This window comes from Arvicola amphibius, chromosome 7 (genome assembly GCF_903992535.2).
Source record: "Arvicola amphibius chromosome 7, mArvAmp1.2, whole genome shotgun sequence".
In the NCBI taxonomy this organism is placed as follows: Eukaryota; Metazoa; Chordata; class Mammalia; order Rodentia; family Cricetidae; genus Arvicola; species Arvicola amphibius.
This window is the reverse complement of record NC_052053.1, coordinates 81,184,992-81,201,680: the sequence shown is the minus strand read 5'-3', so window position 1 is coordinate 81,201,680 and position 16,689 is coordinate 81,184,992. Positions and strand designations below refer to the sequence as shown.

General features: G+C 45.4%; 1 protein-coding gene across 7 annotated transcripts in view; it reads right to left on the bottom strand.

Annotated features, from left to right (window-relative positions):
• Foxn3 (forkhead box N3) overlaps positions 1-16,689 on the bottom strand; it is a 375,406-nt gene that overhangs the window by 255,309 nt on the left and 103,408 nt on the right. For 6 of the 7 annotated variants that reach the window (XM_038338247.1, XM_038338239.1, XM_038338237.1 and 3 more), the window contains one exon: positions 10,760-10,853. The gene's annotated coding sequence lies outside the window, so the exon portion shown is untranslated. The remainder of the gene's footprint in view (positions 1-10,759; positions 10,854-16,689) is intronic. The other variant, XM_038338240.1, reaches the window with a different exon arrangement.

Here is a 16,689-nt window from a genome sequence, read left to right as displayed (position 1 = left end):
CCTAGCACCCCATAAAACGGGTGTGGTGGTGCATGCAATCCCAGCACTTGAGAAGGAGAAGCAGGCTGATCAGAAGGTCACCCTCACCACATTGTGAGTTCTCTTGCCTGGGCCACAAGAGAGCAAACTCCAAAAATAAAACAATGTCTTCGGGAGTTAGAGGTCATTATTAAACACCTTGCTACATATGATACAGCCACTCACGGCGAGGAGTCAGCAGCTCATTTCCTTATTTACCTGAAACAGGCTCCGACGGAACCCTCAAGAACCACCTAGTCTTCCAACAGAACTGAGTCCTGCCTCATTCTCTCCCAGTTTACCAGAGCTGGGCAAGGAGATAGCGTGTCCCATTCGTCAGATCCAACAAATCGCCAGGGAGTAATTCAGCCCTTTGGTGTCTATTTGGACCAATTCCCTGCCTCTCTTTGTTCACCTGGAAAATTACATGTCACCCGAAGACAGTGACACTGGGGGTGGGTGCAGCCGAAAGCAGTTCAATTCCTTGAGCTTCCAGCACAAATAGAGCCGAGTTGATAAACGGGTTTACCCTCGTTGCTATCAGTGTGCTGATCTCACAAGCAAACACATTTTGGACTAGGGTCTGACTGTCAAAAGTCCAACTGTTCAGACGCCATTGGACCTAGGTTCTGGGGAGACAGGCTTTTGCAAATGCCTCTCACCTCTTCCATGGTCTGTCTGTCATATTAAGCAGGTCAGTTTGAAGGCCACTCTCTAGCAACAGGAGGCTACTTCAAAAAGACTCAGACTCCCAGGAAGACATCCCCACTCTGATTTGCAATTGTGCCCCTACTAAACCCAAGTTGTATTTTTTTTGAGATAGGATCACATGTAGCTCAGGCCAGTGAATGTCTTCCTATGCAGTCATGAATGACCTTGAACTCCTGCCCTTCCCGCTTCTACTCCCCAAGTGCTGGGATTACAGGCGTGCATCGCCACGGCTGGTTTACGTGGTGTTGGTGACTAAACCACGGTACCCTGTACACTGGGCAAGCACTCTACCAGTCAAACTCTAGGCCCAGCTCCAGATGTTCTTACTTTTACTATGTTGACGTCATCATCGGTGAAGTTCCAAGCACTGAACATAGTCCTGAGCTTGGGCCCAAAGGACTCAATCCAAGATTAAGACTCCATTATCCACTAGGGGCCTTCGTGTGCATTCACACGAGATAGAGTGAGGATAACGACACACGAGGACACAGGAGGGTAGCAGGTTCAACACAGAGCGGCAGGCTCAGTATCACGCTGCTCACGGCAATCAGAGGAACAGCTTCTCTCTGCCTCTGCAGAGGCTGGGTTGTCCACATGTCACCTGGGAGATAAACACGTGACTGCGTGGTCTTAACCCAGAGTGCTAGGAACAGATGCCAACTCGTCTTCCCAAATGCTCCCCGCTCTCCTGAAGCCAGGAAGAAAGTCTTAATTGCTGGTATGTCTCTAATACTTGCTAATCTTCTTTTTAATAAGGATAAACCCTGGGCTTTGGGTCTCCAGTAAACAGTAATATGAGACAAAAAGGAGGCTAGAGGAGGAGACAAAAGCAGCATCAAGAAGTAGAAGCAAGAGAAGAGCCAAGGGTCCCCAGATGTAGGTTTCACACAGCAATGAGATGGCAAGCGCAGCGGCAGCCGTGGACTGACGTCAGAAATACATTCATTGGAGGGCATTTCTGTACACACACACACACATACACACACACGCACGCACGCACGCATGCACAGCGTTACTGCACAAGCCTACATGGTACACCCTGCCACACACCTAGCCTAGCTTCTCATTCCTACACTACAGTCCTATACAGAACGTTGCCACACTGTACACTGTAAGCCACAGCGACTTAAGCTGTAGGCTGTGACTCCATATGAGGTTGTATAAGTGTGTGTGGGGTGGGGTGGGGTGGAGAGAATGTGGTAACTGTAAAAGGTGAATTGAAGGTGTGCCTGACACTGCTGGACCCTGTTGTTTCACAGGACTTCGGTGCAGCCTTGGTTCTGACACACAACAGGCAGTTTGTAGCTCACACACTATCACATATCACATGGAGACCATAAACAATGTCCCGGCTCGGATTTGAGGCTACTGGATGCTCTAAACTGCAGACACATAATGGCTTAACTAGGAAACAAAGACTGAATATTTTCCTACCATCATGGCTTTATGCATTAAGCATCAAATCATTATACCTCTAGAAGGACTGAGTTAGAATGTTTGACTTTCCAAATTGATGCCTGTGTTTCTGGCTTGCGTTTCAGGGGGAAAATATTAAGTGAGTTTACCTTGGGATTAGGGCAGAATTTTCAATAATTTCTTTTTCTTTTTGGCTAAGATTTAATGCGTTATATAAAAATAAATAAGCATATCCTTCTAATTACTATGCAAACTGCTTTTGTCTTTAATAGGTGATAAATCCCACTTATAACCAAGGAATTATTTTGAAATAAATTTTATGACTTATGAACAGTAAATGTTTGATTTGATTTAGTTTGCCTACATACCCGGGGTGCTATAATGTTTCTCAGGCCATAAAAGGGGTCATAAGGGGAAAACCTTGAAGCTGTCCCACTGAAGACAGGCACAACACAGCAGTCTGCATACATGTGAGGTAGCTAAAAGAGTACAGTAAAAAAAGAGACAACAGGCTTCTTAGCTTTACTATAACCTTCTGGGACAGGCAATCCATCGTGGCCAAGATGCCACTAGGTAGCACATGAGTACAGTCAAGGGGACAGGTGTAAGTCACCACCTTTTTATTATGCCAACCAAGGACAATGAGCTCGACCATCGTGGGTTTATTCTTCTCACGATGCCTCAGGGCAGGAGGGAGCTCATACTTGAACACCTCTATGCATGTATTTTTTAATTTTTAATTTTTTTATGGATGCTTCGCTTGCGTGTATGTCTATGTACCATGTGCATGCAGTACCCAAGAGGCCTAGAAGAGGGCATCGGATAATCTGGAACTGGAGGTATAAACAGTTGTGAGATGCCCTGTAGGCGCTGGAAATGAAACCTGGGTCCTCTGCGAGAACAACCAGTGCTCTTAGCCTCTGGGCTATCTCCAGCACTCTGTGCATGTATGTCAAAGTCTATTTTCTGTTGGACTGTTCGCTCAAGCAGGACCTCTTAAGATTCCCTCTACTTGCAGCACAGGAGGCTCCTAGTGTCTGGGACAAGATGAGCTATCTGATCTTGGAAGTGTCTTTTCTCTGCTTGTTTCTTTTTTTGGGGGGGGGGTTGGGAGATCATTCCTTGGGTCTTTCACATGCTCTTCAACTGCTTCGCCACTGAGCTACATACACTCCCAGACTCGTTAGGTTTATTATTTATTTCTCCTTTCACTTCAGAATCGTTGTGGAAGCTGGGCAGTAGTGACACACCCCTTTAATCCCAGCACTGGGGAGGCAGAAGCAGGTGGATCTCATTGAGTTTGAGGTCAGCCTGGTCCACAGAAGAGATCCACGACAGCCAGGGATACACAGAGAAACCCTGTCTTGAAAACCAAAACCAAACAAACAAGAAAGGAATCCTTGTGGCTGTGGTAGCACATAACTTTTAGCCCTAGTTCTCTGGAGGTAGAGGCAGGTGGTACTCCATGAGTTCGAGGCCAACCTGGAATATTGAGTTCCAGGCTAGCCAGGGCTAGTAAAACCATGCCTCAAAAAACTAAAAAGGAATCTCAGACCTCATATTTCCTTACCTTCTTTTCCCCCAGAGAATCTTTTGTGAAATGGGTTTTCTGGGGTGTTACAAAGCCATTCAAAAGACACAGAAATCAACACATTTTTTTTACCAAGGATTCATTTCATTTCCACCCTTGATAAACATGTACCCTATAAAGTCCAATGAAAATTAGTTCTATATAAACAGGGCCTGAGAACCTTTCAGCAAAGAGAAACAATGGCTTCTTTTGCAGGCAGCAGTAGCAGAGCCAAAAGTCAGACTTCCCATCCATTCGTCTTCATCCACTCCGCAGCTAGCCAGGACTACTGAAGGGAAACAACTTGCAGGCTCCTTGCCAGAATCAGGACTTGTAACAACAAAGGAGGATGTGGGTCAGCTTAATTTCCAAATTCTTGGATAAAGACCATGTGCACTGGAGTGGCTGCACCAGGCCCACTTATCATGTGAGAATAGCTATCTAGTCCATTCTTTATGACAATATTAAAGAAAACAATCGAACTCCCTTATTGCTTGAGAGCAGGCTATCTGGTCTCTCCGTCCTTGGAAACAGCGTACAAAGAAGGAATTTTAACACTAAGAGCTATTCGTTAAATGAATACGTGAAAGAATTCTCATGTTTGATTTGCTATCTTTCTGTACATACACACAACTGGTGTCGACATCTTTTAGAGCAGGTCACATTTAAATTAAATAAATATTTAATCTCACAATTTTCAGTCTGACCCATACACTGTCAAGTCATCCCAACTAGAAGAATTTTAGGAGTCACCATAAACTAAGAATTTAGTGCCAAAGCTTTAAAGAGTTGTTTAATTCTCCTATCGCCTCCATAAAGTAAACAAGTTGCGAAAATTGTACCCAATGTCATTTGGCGGGGGAGGGAACAGAAGGGATGAGTCGCAGATGTATTAGTTACTTGTCTGTTGCTATGACAAAATACCTGGCAAAGGTAACTGAAGGAAGGAAGGATTTATCTCACTAGCAGTGTGGGGGCACAGCCCATTTAGGAATGGACGTCATGCATCAGGAGCACTGCTACATTGTATCCAGGGCAGGAGCGCAGTTACATCAGGAAGCAGAGAGGAGAATGCTGCTGTTCAGCTTCCCCACCCCCATCCCTGCGCTTAAAATGGTATCCTCCATATTTATCCCCCATCAATTAACCTCATGGAGAACCTTCCTGGAAGACAGGACCAGAGGTTGGTTTCTATGGTGATTCTAAATCTAGATTAGTCATCACAGGGAATAACAGCTAAGGGTTGTGTCTGAATCCACTGCCTCAGTGCTGGGTTCTTGGGACCATTCATTAAAACCAACCTCAGCACAACCTATTTTATTTTTTACCTATTTATTTATCTACTTATTTATTTATATTTTATGTCTGAGTGTTCTGCATGTACACCTGCAGGCCAGAAGTGGGCATCAGATCTTATTATAGATGGCTGGGAGCTACCATGTAGGTGCCCAGAATTAAACTCAGGACCTCTACAAGAGCAGCCAGTGCTTTTAACTCCTGAGCCATCTCTCCAGCCCCTTGGCACAACTTTTAAGATCTACATTTGTGCCCAGTGGTGGTGGCACACACCTTTAATACCAGTACTCAGGAGGCAGAAGCAGGTGAATCTCTGTGAGTTTGAGGCCAGTCTGGTCTACAGAGTGAGTTCCAGAACACCGGAGTGATAAAAAAAAAACCTGTATCTTGAAAAAACAAACAAACAAACAAACAAACACGATCTGCATTTGTTAGGAACATCACTCAAACTCAGCCATCCCCTCCTTTCTTGAAGTTGGGGTTCTTTTCTTTTAGGCTGACGATCCTGCTTGGCCTTTAATCTTGTCAGTCATCAGCCTGTGGCTCCAGAACGCTGAGGACCACACTGCCTGGTCATTCTGCTCTACCTGTCCTCTCCCGAGTATGAGCACAATTCTAAAACGCCTGGGGTAAGTCAAAAGCCAGGGCTTTGATTGAAATCGGCTGACAAGTGATTGAGACCAGCAAGTAAAACAGGAAAAGGACTTTCTGAGCAAATTAAATACCTTCCAGAGTAATGATGCTCAATTCATTCTTCTAAACAGTGCAGGGCATGGAAACCGTAGTGGGGATTCACCAGGTCCAAGCACCCAGACACTGTTTGGTGTGTGTATGGCTCTTACTGATCACATGTTCCCAGGGAACACCAGGAGCCATCATCAATGGCGCAAACAGGGCAGACAGCAGCACATGCCTAGAAGTCCAATGATTGGATCTTGCGGGAGTTCTGTTGCTTGGTTTTCGTTTCATAATATGTGGGCTCCACTTATGACTAAAGCATGACTTTCTCTGGTAATCAGTAACTAGCAGCTAAGATTAATTGCCCATTTTAATTGCATTTGCTTTGCATGCCACATGTTGTAAGCTAGCCACCAGCACTAACCAGGGAAAGGGATTTGTCACTGTTCTAAGAGTTTTGGTGTCTGTATACTTTACCATCCCCAACACATAGGGCTCTGACCTCCTAACTCACTCTTGTCTTTAAAAACGACTCCAATAATAAGCATATCACAGAGAACCACCCAGATACAACTCTTACACCCTGTAACCTGGCCAGCCATTTCTGTTTCTTGGGGCAGCAGACTCCATTTTGAACTTGAGTTTCCTTTTTTTTTTTTTTTTTGCTTTCTGGACTCTCTCATTTTTCCATTGTATTCATTCAGAGAGAGAGGGAGGGAGGGAGGGAAAAAAACTCCATAAATGTCATTTCATATTCTAAGCAATTTGCTATAGGCAACTACACCATTACTTTGTACAAATAAATTTACATAAATCATTATTAGAATGTTCTATCTTGGCAACACTATTTGGTTCCCAGAGCACAAATTAAATGCATGCTTAAAGTGGAATATTTTAAAGTTATTTCTATATTGTTTATGAGACAAGATTAGAAATTTCTACCTAATTTGTCTTTTAGAATGGGAGGTCCTTCTTTTTCTTTGTGCATTTACAAAGCCCATGTGTGATTTTCTGGGGGTGGGTTTCTTGAAGCAAGCAATATAAGACATGTAGCTTGTTTTCCAGCTCCTGGCCCTTCTGAGTCCATGCGTTTGGTTCTGAACACTGGTGAGGCAGGACCCAGGGAAATGACCACATAGTCTTGCAAATAGGCAACATTCTGACCAACAGTATTCTACAGGCTATTTGGTCTATGTTGACTGTCATTAGGTTTTGTCTTTGTTTTTCAGATAGGGTCTCCTGTAGTCCAAGCTGGCTTTGAACTTGCTGTGTAGCCAAGGAGAAGGCCCAGTTTGATGCGAGCTTCAGATTGAATTTAAGACTGCACACGTCAGGCAGACACTCAACCAACCAAGCTGCATCTCCACCCCGACCTACTTTTTCATTTTATTTATTTATCATTAAAAAAGTTTTAAGAAAAAAAAAAACTTTTGCATGTGTATGAACCTGCATGAGAGTCTGTGCATATGTGTGCAGAAGCCAGGAAGTCAGAATAGGATGTCGAGGCAAAAGAACTGGAATTATAGGCTGTTATAAACCTCCATGTAGGAGCTGCAAACCGAATCCAGGTCCTCAGAACTGGAATTATAGGCCATTACAAGCTTTCATGTGGGAGTTGAGATCAAATTCAGGTTCTGTTCAAGAGTGGTAAGTGCTCTTTTTTGTTTGCTTGTTTTTATTTTTTTTTTCTTCAAGACAGGGTTTCTCTGTGTAGCCCAGGCTTTCTCTGTGGACCAAGCTGGCCTTGAACTCACAGAGATCCACCCGCCTCTGCCTACCAAGTACTAGGATTAAAGGTGTGCGCCACTGCCACCTAGCTCCAATAAGTGCTCTTAACCATGTATTTCCCTAGCACCAACATAGCTAAACATATATTATTGTTGTTGTTGTTGCTGCTGCTGTTGCTATTAGTGCATGCATGTGGAGGTGAGGCAGAGTGGCTGTGCCCACAGCATGCAGCACAGAACAACTTTGCAGAGTCAGGTATTTCCTCCCATCCTTCCTTGGGTTCTGGGGGTTGAATTTGGGTCATCGGGCTTACATCATTTGGCAGCAAGTGCCTTTACCCACTAAGCCGTCTTGTAAGCCCCACAGGAACCAACTCTTTAATCTTACTACACTACAGCCTTCCCTGGCTCAGCCAGCCAGTAAGATAGGAGCTCACATCTGCAACTTTAACTCCAGTATCGTGCAATCCTACCAGCTTGGGAAAACATTTGACAAGATGAACCAGCTAACTCGTGGTAAGCCAACACCACGTACTTGATTTAAAACCAAATATCTATTTGCTTTAAGATAAAATAGCTGATATCTGGTGCCAAAGAAAAAGAAAAAAAATCTCAAATGCAAGGTTGGCTTTAGGTTGGTGCCCATGTAGTGGAACGTTTTAGGGTATTCCAGGAAGCCTGGTGCCTTATTTGAAAACCGGACTAATAGTGCATGTAGGTTCCCGTGGTGAAATGGCTTCAATGATGTATTTAGGCTTAACTGACATTACAGAGATGCCTGGAAAATCCAACCAGAGTGAGACTGACTCAGAGTCTCTATCTAGACAGCTCCTTTCACCCTCTCTTCCCTACTTGAATCAACTCATTTCATGACCAGATTTTCTCAATGGAGGAGGAGTCCCACCTCTCAAATTTTGCAAATGCGTATGTCACACCATTATTTAGGTCAGGAGATGGCACACTTCTGCAAAAGATCGGAGGGTAAATACCTTATGGTGTTTGCCCTCCCTGTCCAATTTTTTTCTTTTTTACCATAGCGCGAAAACTTTCTTCATCATGCAGAGATGAACAAACTGAGCTGTGCTCCCAACAAAACCCTACTTAGAGACACTAGCGTGTCAACGCGAGCTGGCCTCGAATTAGCTATGTAAAGGAGAATGATCTTAGACTTCTGACCTCCTCTCTCCACACCCAGGTGCTGGGATTCCCAGCATGGGCCACCATACTTCTTGTTAGCAGTGTTAGGGATGGAGCTCAGGGCTTAGTGTATGCTAGGCACACATTCTATTAACGGAGTCATACCCCCCAGTCCTTCATGACATTCTTATAAGGCACAGAGTTTAGCCTGCTTCTATTTTCTTTGGAATCACACAAACTGTGAAAACCTCTCTTAGCTTGTCTAACCTACACCACAGTAAGCTTCTTTGGATCATAGCGGAGCAGAGAAAGGTCACTTCCACTGGTTCAGTGCAGCCGAGAGAGGACACAAAATCTGCTGCTTTTGTCCCTTCTCAGTCCCACTGGCTGCGGATTTTGGCCGTGATTCCAGGGGGTTGGAGCTCCTCATCACCCAGGGCCTGGGTACTTGTGCACCTCAGCAGGTCCAGGGTGACCCGGGTGTTTCTGTAGAAGAACAGGTACCTTGGTTGGCAGCTCCCAGGGGCACCCTTAGGAATTCATCAGGGTAGTAAATACACCATGGCTCAATCTGGAAAACAAGCAGCACTGGCAAAGATCTGAACGCGGGTCATACCTATTGCACAATCCATGCATTACCTGGGGCATCTGGTTCGCCATTCCTAGCTGTGGCTCCCATTTTGACCTTGAGATTGCCCTCGAATTCAGAGTCATCTAAAGACTTCCCCCAAGGTGTTATAAGTTCGTGTTCTTCCCTTGTATTTCCTACCCCTCCGTTTCACTTCTTAGCTCCAAATGGCACCTCTGCCGGTCAGGCCCTGGCCTCGTACAGTGTCTATTTCACCCAGGGTCTCATCAAGCTGTGGGTACCCCAAGCACTTGGGGGATGGAGGGGTGAGTTTGCGAGAGAAGAATAAATAATAATACACACAGACAGAGAAGCAGAGAGGCCACCATGCCAGAGCTGTGCAATGGTGGCCGCGGTCCTGGGAGAGATGATGCCAGACCAGCCCCCTCTGTCACAGGGTGGGGGTTTCCCCGTGTGGCTCTACGCTAGGATCTTAAGCAACTCGAGCCTTGAGGAGGAGCCTGACTTTGGTTGGGACAGAGGATCAGGAATGAGACAGCGCTCACTGAGGGCTCAGTTCCATCTTCCTGTTAGGTCACTCTCTTGGCTTGGCCTACCCAAGAGAACCTCAGAGATGAAGCTACCTGAAACCCCTCTAGGTTCACAAATTCCTCAGTAACTATTTTAACATCAAATCTGGAAGCCTATGGATTTCCTAAAGCAGAGCCCTACACTTAGTGCCCAGCCCCCTCCCCCACACTGAGTGTTAGGAATATTTCTTAATATTTTGTGTCCCCACCGACACAAAAATTCCAAATCAAGCCAAATCAAAACAAGCCAAATTAAAAAATATCCAGGTTTAAAGGGAGTTCTGCGCTCTTGGGTGGCCCTGAGGGGGAACCGGGAAGCCACTGAAACGCGACCCCCAGGAGGAAGAAAGGAAGACCACGTGTTCCTCTTTTGGGGATCACTTAAACACCCTGGGGAAAGTGGTCCTGACCCCACCCCCAGGTAGGGGTCAGGACCTGGCCTGCTGGGATTTGGAGTCCAGACCAGGCCAGGGGGCTGGGATAGGTGCAAGGGGCAGGGGCCAACGCTCCCAACTTGACACCGAGCCCCACCGCCTGCCATCCTCTCATGATGGAGTCATGAACCTGGCAATCCCAAAAGATCTCTGCGCATAGAAAACAGCCTTGTATTTCTTCACCACCATCCGTCTCAAGTGCACAAAACAGACACTCAATAGTCTCCTCTGAACACAACCAAGGGGCGCAACATCCTAAGGATGACGACAATTACGCAAGGCATTCTGGGAAAGAAGGCAATGTGGTGGCACTAGTTAGGGACTAGTGTGTCTCCATATGAAAATTCCCAGCAATGTTCAGGTGCCTTGGAGGGTCAATTTTAAATAAAGGTGTGAATCAAGATTTTTTTCCAATCATCTTAATGTCTAAATTGGATTGGCCACATTGTCAGTCGGGTCAGCTGCATGAATTGATCATTAAGAAGGTTGGGGGAAGGGTAACAACCGAGGGGGGGGAAGCAATCAACTTTGTATTTGCATTTAAATACAGCTTCGGTATTTCATTGATTTCCAGGCAATCTGCAAAGGTTTGGTGGTTGGGGAAGGGCAATTACCTGAGTCAGAATGGGTCCAGGAAACGGAGGTCAGCATCGCTCCAGAAAGGACAGAGGTGTCTTCATAGTCACTAGACGACTCTTCTAGAGGCTGCTGGAGGAGAGCAGAAGGGACCAGGGTTAGGGTAAAGCAGTAGACAACCCTCACAGACAGCACATGCCCTCTCCGGCCCGACCCTGAAAACTACACATTTCAGTGAAAAGCCAGTTACCATAGTGCCTCTCAGGTCTCACGCAGGGAAGGATGGAGAGATTTTGAAACTGCTTCTGGGGACAAGAGGGCCCAGAGATTTGAAAATAGATGCCATTGACATTGTGAGATTATTTGGTTCACTAGAAAAGCCACCCAGACATTCATTCCTGAGATCATTTTCCTTTACCATAGCTACTTCTGAAACACCTGTCTCAGCGCTAGAGGCCACCGAGAGTTCAAGGCCATCCTCCGTCTACCACGTGGACTCAGTGTTCAGGCTGCAAAGTCCAAGGCGGCGCTGTGAGATGCAGTCTCTCTACATCACTTAACTCACAAGTTAGTGGGTCACGGTTAATAACGCTGGACAATAGAAAAGTTGGCACATGAGGCAGACTGCATAATGATTTCTGCTGGAAGATAATTTTTGGCATCGAAGGCCTTAAGAATGACAAATCAATAGATTCTCTAAGAAAAGAAAGCTATTATCCCGTTGGGGTTGGTGTGAGTATGTTAGGAAACGGTCGTTACAGCAGTGGCTCTCAACCAGGCGTTGGAACAGCAGCAGCTGAGGTCTTTGCTAGAAAGACAGAACTCTTAGCTCTGCTCCAGGTTCCACAGACTTGGACTTCAGGGAGGAGATGGGCACAGGACAGGGCTTCCACGAGCCCTCAAGGGCCTCTGCTCTCAGACCATCCTTCAGTCATTCATACAAAGACATTGATCCAGTCATAAACCAAAACCTTACCCTACTCTATTTCATGCTTAAAACATAATTAAAGGCAGAACACTGAGGAGGGACTGGAGAGGAAGGAAGAAGAAAGGGTTGGAGGTTCTTCGAAATACATAACCCACTTGGGAAGACACAAGCATGATACCCCTAGAATGTTATTTCTGTTGGATAGAGGGCTCCAGGGAAGACATCTGTTTCTAATTGGGGTTAGGACGAAGTCACAGATTGATCATTAAGACAATGACAATAATAACTGTACCTTAAGATTAGAAGGAGAGTGGGTGGCAGGGGATGGTTCAGAGGGCTGATGAGCCCCTGTTTGAGTATGGGGCCCTGAGTTCAGGTAAAGAGCAAGGATCTATGTAAAAAGAAGGAAGCAGTGGTGGGCATCTGTGCTCCCAGCACTCCTAAGACATGGAAGCAGGAGAGCAGACCTCTCCAGCAGCTCTTAGGCTGGGGAGACTGTAGTGGGGCAGCACAACAGCAGAAACAAGAGAGAACCTGCCTTAAGGCAGCTGGGTGATGGTATCCCAGGCCTTTAGTCCCAGCACTTGGGAGGCAGAGGCAGGAGGATCTATTGTGAGTTCGAGGCCAGCCTGTTCTACATTTTGAGTTCCAGGACAGGGCTACAGAGTAAAAGCCTGACTCAAAACAAACAAACAAACAAACAGAGGTGAAAGGCAAGAACCAACTCCAGAAAAATGTTCTTTGACTTATGCCACACACACACCCATGTACACACGTACACCTATACATGCATGCACACAGATACAAACAAACAGAGGTGAAAGGCAAGAACCAACTCCAGAAAAATGTTCTTTGACTTATGCCACACACACACCCATGTACACACGTACACCTATACATGCATGCACACAGATACACACACAAATATCAAATAAATATTTTTTGAACTATTAGAATCAGGGTGCTGGGTTGTTAGCACAGTGGGTAGAGTATTTGCCTGTGTAAAACCAGACGTGGTGGACCACACCTGCAATCCTAACACTTAAAAAGTCGACATAAGAAGACCAGAATTTTAAGGTCATCCTTAGCTATATATCAAGTTGTAGGCTAGCCTGGAATACATGAGACTCTGTCTCAAAGAAATAAATTAACTAAATTAAAAAAAAAAGAAAACTAGATTGGGACAGGTCAAAGCAAGCAAAGCTCTAACTGAGCCTTGTTTGAGAGACAGAGGAACCGGGTTTGGCTGATAGGAGAAACTTGATGGTCTGAGTGGGTCAAGGTCAATCCCAAATACTGAGGGGTGAGATCACAGGGACCATGGCTTCTAACTCCTGTGTAAAGGCTACTCAGCCTATACCCTGCACTTAGAAATCCACATCCTTTGAACACGACACCTAAAGATTTCTGCACCCAGCTTACTTTTTAGATTTTACTTTTTATATGTGTTATTCTGCATTTTCCACAGGGAAGACTCTCAGCTGCTTTAAGGATTCACAACTCACAGTCCGCCCAGGAGGAAGAACACAAAAGAAAATGTTACAGCAGGTACAACAGTCTGGATGCCACTGCAGCCCTGGGCGGTTTTGCAAAGGGGCAAAATATATTAGCACACCTCAAAGCCCTGACACTTTCTTGGTTTTAACATTCATTATAAGATATCTCAGATTGACTGTGGTGTGCCATATGTCTTCGCCAAAGCAAAGTTATATCCAGCCTCTCCAATTGGAGAAATGGGACTTCGATGCCCAATACTGTTCTTGCTTCTAGGACATGGACATAAGTAGAATGTGTCGTGTCTTCATTTCTTGATGTTGGTTATTAATGGTGGGATCTTGATGTCACACCAAGGCTTCCATTGAAATTTCAAAATCAGAATTAACAATATCTTCTTGCCCATTAAAAGTCATCCTTCTAGCCATGCAAATTGCTATGAGCAAGATCTGATCCCCTAAGCTTCACTTTTTATTTTTATATAAAAGAGCGTTAGGAAGGATGTGGTGGCTTACTCTTATAATTCTGGGAAGCTGAGGCAGAAGGATTAGCAGATAAAGCACTTGTCACCCAAGCCTGACAAATTCAATCTGGAGAGCCCACATAAAATAGCCGGCTGTGGTGGCATAGGCCTATGCGGCCAGCACTCCTGCAGGGAGATGGGAAGGCAGTGAGTCAGCAGTCGGCAGCCAGCTGCAGAAACAAGGTGGAAGGAGAGAACTGACTCCTGGGAAGTTGCCCTCTGACCTCTAGATATGTCCTGTGACATACATACATGCCAAACAAACAATTTTTTTAAAAAAAGAAAAAAGAGAGACACTGACCTGACCCGCCTTTGTTGAAATTGAGATTAAAAAAAAAAAAAAAAAAAAAAAAAACCAGAGATTGAGCTGTTGGTGGTGCATAGCACACAATCTCACACAGACACGTGGAATTCTACTCTTTATTGAGACCTTGGGTATTAATTAACAATGTGGTATTATACAAGCCTTTGAAAATATAAAGCTTGAATCTTCCATATGCCCCCAAGACTCTTTAAATGTTTGCAGATATAGCAGATCTGAGGAACAGACTTGGCACCAACCACGCCATTCCCCCTAGAAACATTTCAAGGTAAATTCTTCCCTAGGAATTTTTTTCCCAACTAATGTTATCCCTCTGACCACAGCTAAGTATCCAGTTATCTTTCAGCAGCTCCTGAGAGCACAGCCAGGCCTTGAGCAACACCGACATATATGATGGTGATAATTTATCGCCTCTGCAGTACTTTGGTCCCAGATGGACCATTTACTAATTTATTTCCATATGTAACTGACAGAGAGATTAATCAGGCTTCCAACTCAGAAACCTGAATTGTGCTCTATTCCCTGAACAGGCTAACTGCACAAGAGGAAACTCACGTTTAAACAGAGCATTTTCCTTAAAAGCTGTTGATACATACCTGCACACCACACACCACACACACACACACACACACACACACACACACACACATGCCCTTCCCAAGGCAGCTCACTCCTGTTCACCTGGAAGCCTGGCTCTTTGAGTCTTATGGGCTTCACAGGGCAGCAAAGTCTGATGTAACTACGGGCAGACACAAGCCCAGAAACAAACCAAATGCCACAATCAGCACCAGTGGTAACCTTGTGTCCCTCCCTGTTTGCAAGGTCGGGGTCTCAGATTTCTGAAACTGAAAACCTCTTTTTTGCCATGACACTGTGCCCAGCTGGTTGGCACAGCAGTGCCCAGGCTCTGGGAAGTACGAGTTTTCTTTTTTCCACTCTTTTTAAGGGTCTGAACTTGACCAAACCCTACAGCTGCTGTGTCCTTATGGAGGGGACTTATGTTGACTGTTCCCCTTGGCTCATTTCTGTTGTTTTAAATTTTAACCTAATGATACCAGCCTTCAGCATAGAGTTGACTAACGTTATAACTGGATGGCAGTGTTTGCAGAGGGAGCCAATCCAGATGCAGAAATCACTCGCAGTGCATGATGGAACCCAAAGCCACATTTTCAAAGGCTCCACAGATAGAATCTTGTCAGCTGGGCTCTGATGAACCCTGCTACTGGGGAAAATTCTCTTAACGCCTTGGCTGAATATTCTTTTCTCTGCTTCTGGCATGGTGACACCTACTTATAACCCCAGGACTTAGAGGCAGAGGCAGGAAACTCATCAGGTCAAGGTCAGTCTGGACAACATAGTGAGTCACTACTCCAACAAAAAAGAAGAAGAAGAAGAAGAAGAAGAAGAAGAAGAAGAAGAAGAAGAAGAAGAAGAAGAAGAAGAAGAAGAAGAAGAAGAAGCAGCAGCAGCAGCAGCAGCAGCAGCAGCAGCAGCAGCAGAAAATAATGTTCTCTGCTCTCATAGGAAGAATGTTGTCCTATGAAGGCCTTTTATCTCTATAGTCTTCGGATTTTATGAAAAGAAGAGAAACGACCAGCCACTTGTTACTATGTTTAGCTGGAGCCAAGCAGTAGGGAATTTCTAATTATCTGAACTTGAACAAATGGGTCCAGATGCTTGGTGCTGAGGCTGACGGAGCCTTGGTGTTCGGCATTCTCACTTTGATCAAAGAACACAAGCACTTGGAGATGGTCTCACGAAGCACGGCTTTAAGTTGTAAGAACTCAGTTCAACGCAAAAGTTTGAAATACGGATCTAGGCACTGCAAAACCTGCCAGCGTAGGTTAAGGCAGGGCTTTCAACAGGCTGTAACGGAAGGGCCTGATGCTGTTGGGGTTGAATGCACAATGTCCCCCATAGGTGCATGTGTTTGAACATTTGGTCCCCAGCTGCGGGTGCTCTTCGGAGACGTTATAGTACCCTTAGGAGGTGGGGCGTAGATGGAGGTCGCTGGGAAGTAAAGGGGAGACGAGATCAGTAGCCCATTCCTGCTTGTAGCCCGCTCTTGCTTCCTCTTTCAGGAAGATGTGAGCAGATGAGGGATCCAAGTAGCAGTTCTCACTACCGTGGAACTACCTGCCTTCCTGTCTTGCCCGCCGCGACAGGCTGTGCCTTGTCAAACAATGAGCAGAAACACATTTCCTTCAGGTTCCTTCTTGTTGGGCACCTGGTACCCACGAAGAGAAAAGTAATGCATTCAAAAATCCTTCTAGCCGAGCGGTGTTGGCGCATGCCTTTAATCCCAGCACTCGGAAGGCAGAGGCAGGCGGATCTCTGTGAGTTCGAGGCCAGCCCGGTCTAAAAGAGCTAGTTCCAGGACAGGCTCTAACGCCACAGAGAAATTCTGTCTGGGGCGGGGGAGGGGGGGGATGGATTTCTGTGTTACTCAGGCTGACCTTGAACTTCTGATTGTCCTGCCTCCTGAGAACCGTTAGCTGGGGATTACAGGCATGTAATTACTATGCCTGGGTTGTGTCTCCACATTATTATGAAAGAGTTAGAACAAAGTGACATAGATATTTTTTAAAAAAATTTCTATACTACATAAATATTTCCAGGTGATTTAAAAATAAAGTAACCGCGCCGCATGCTAGATGGGTCTGCTCTGTTCCTCCCAAACAAAAACTGAGCTGGTCATCCC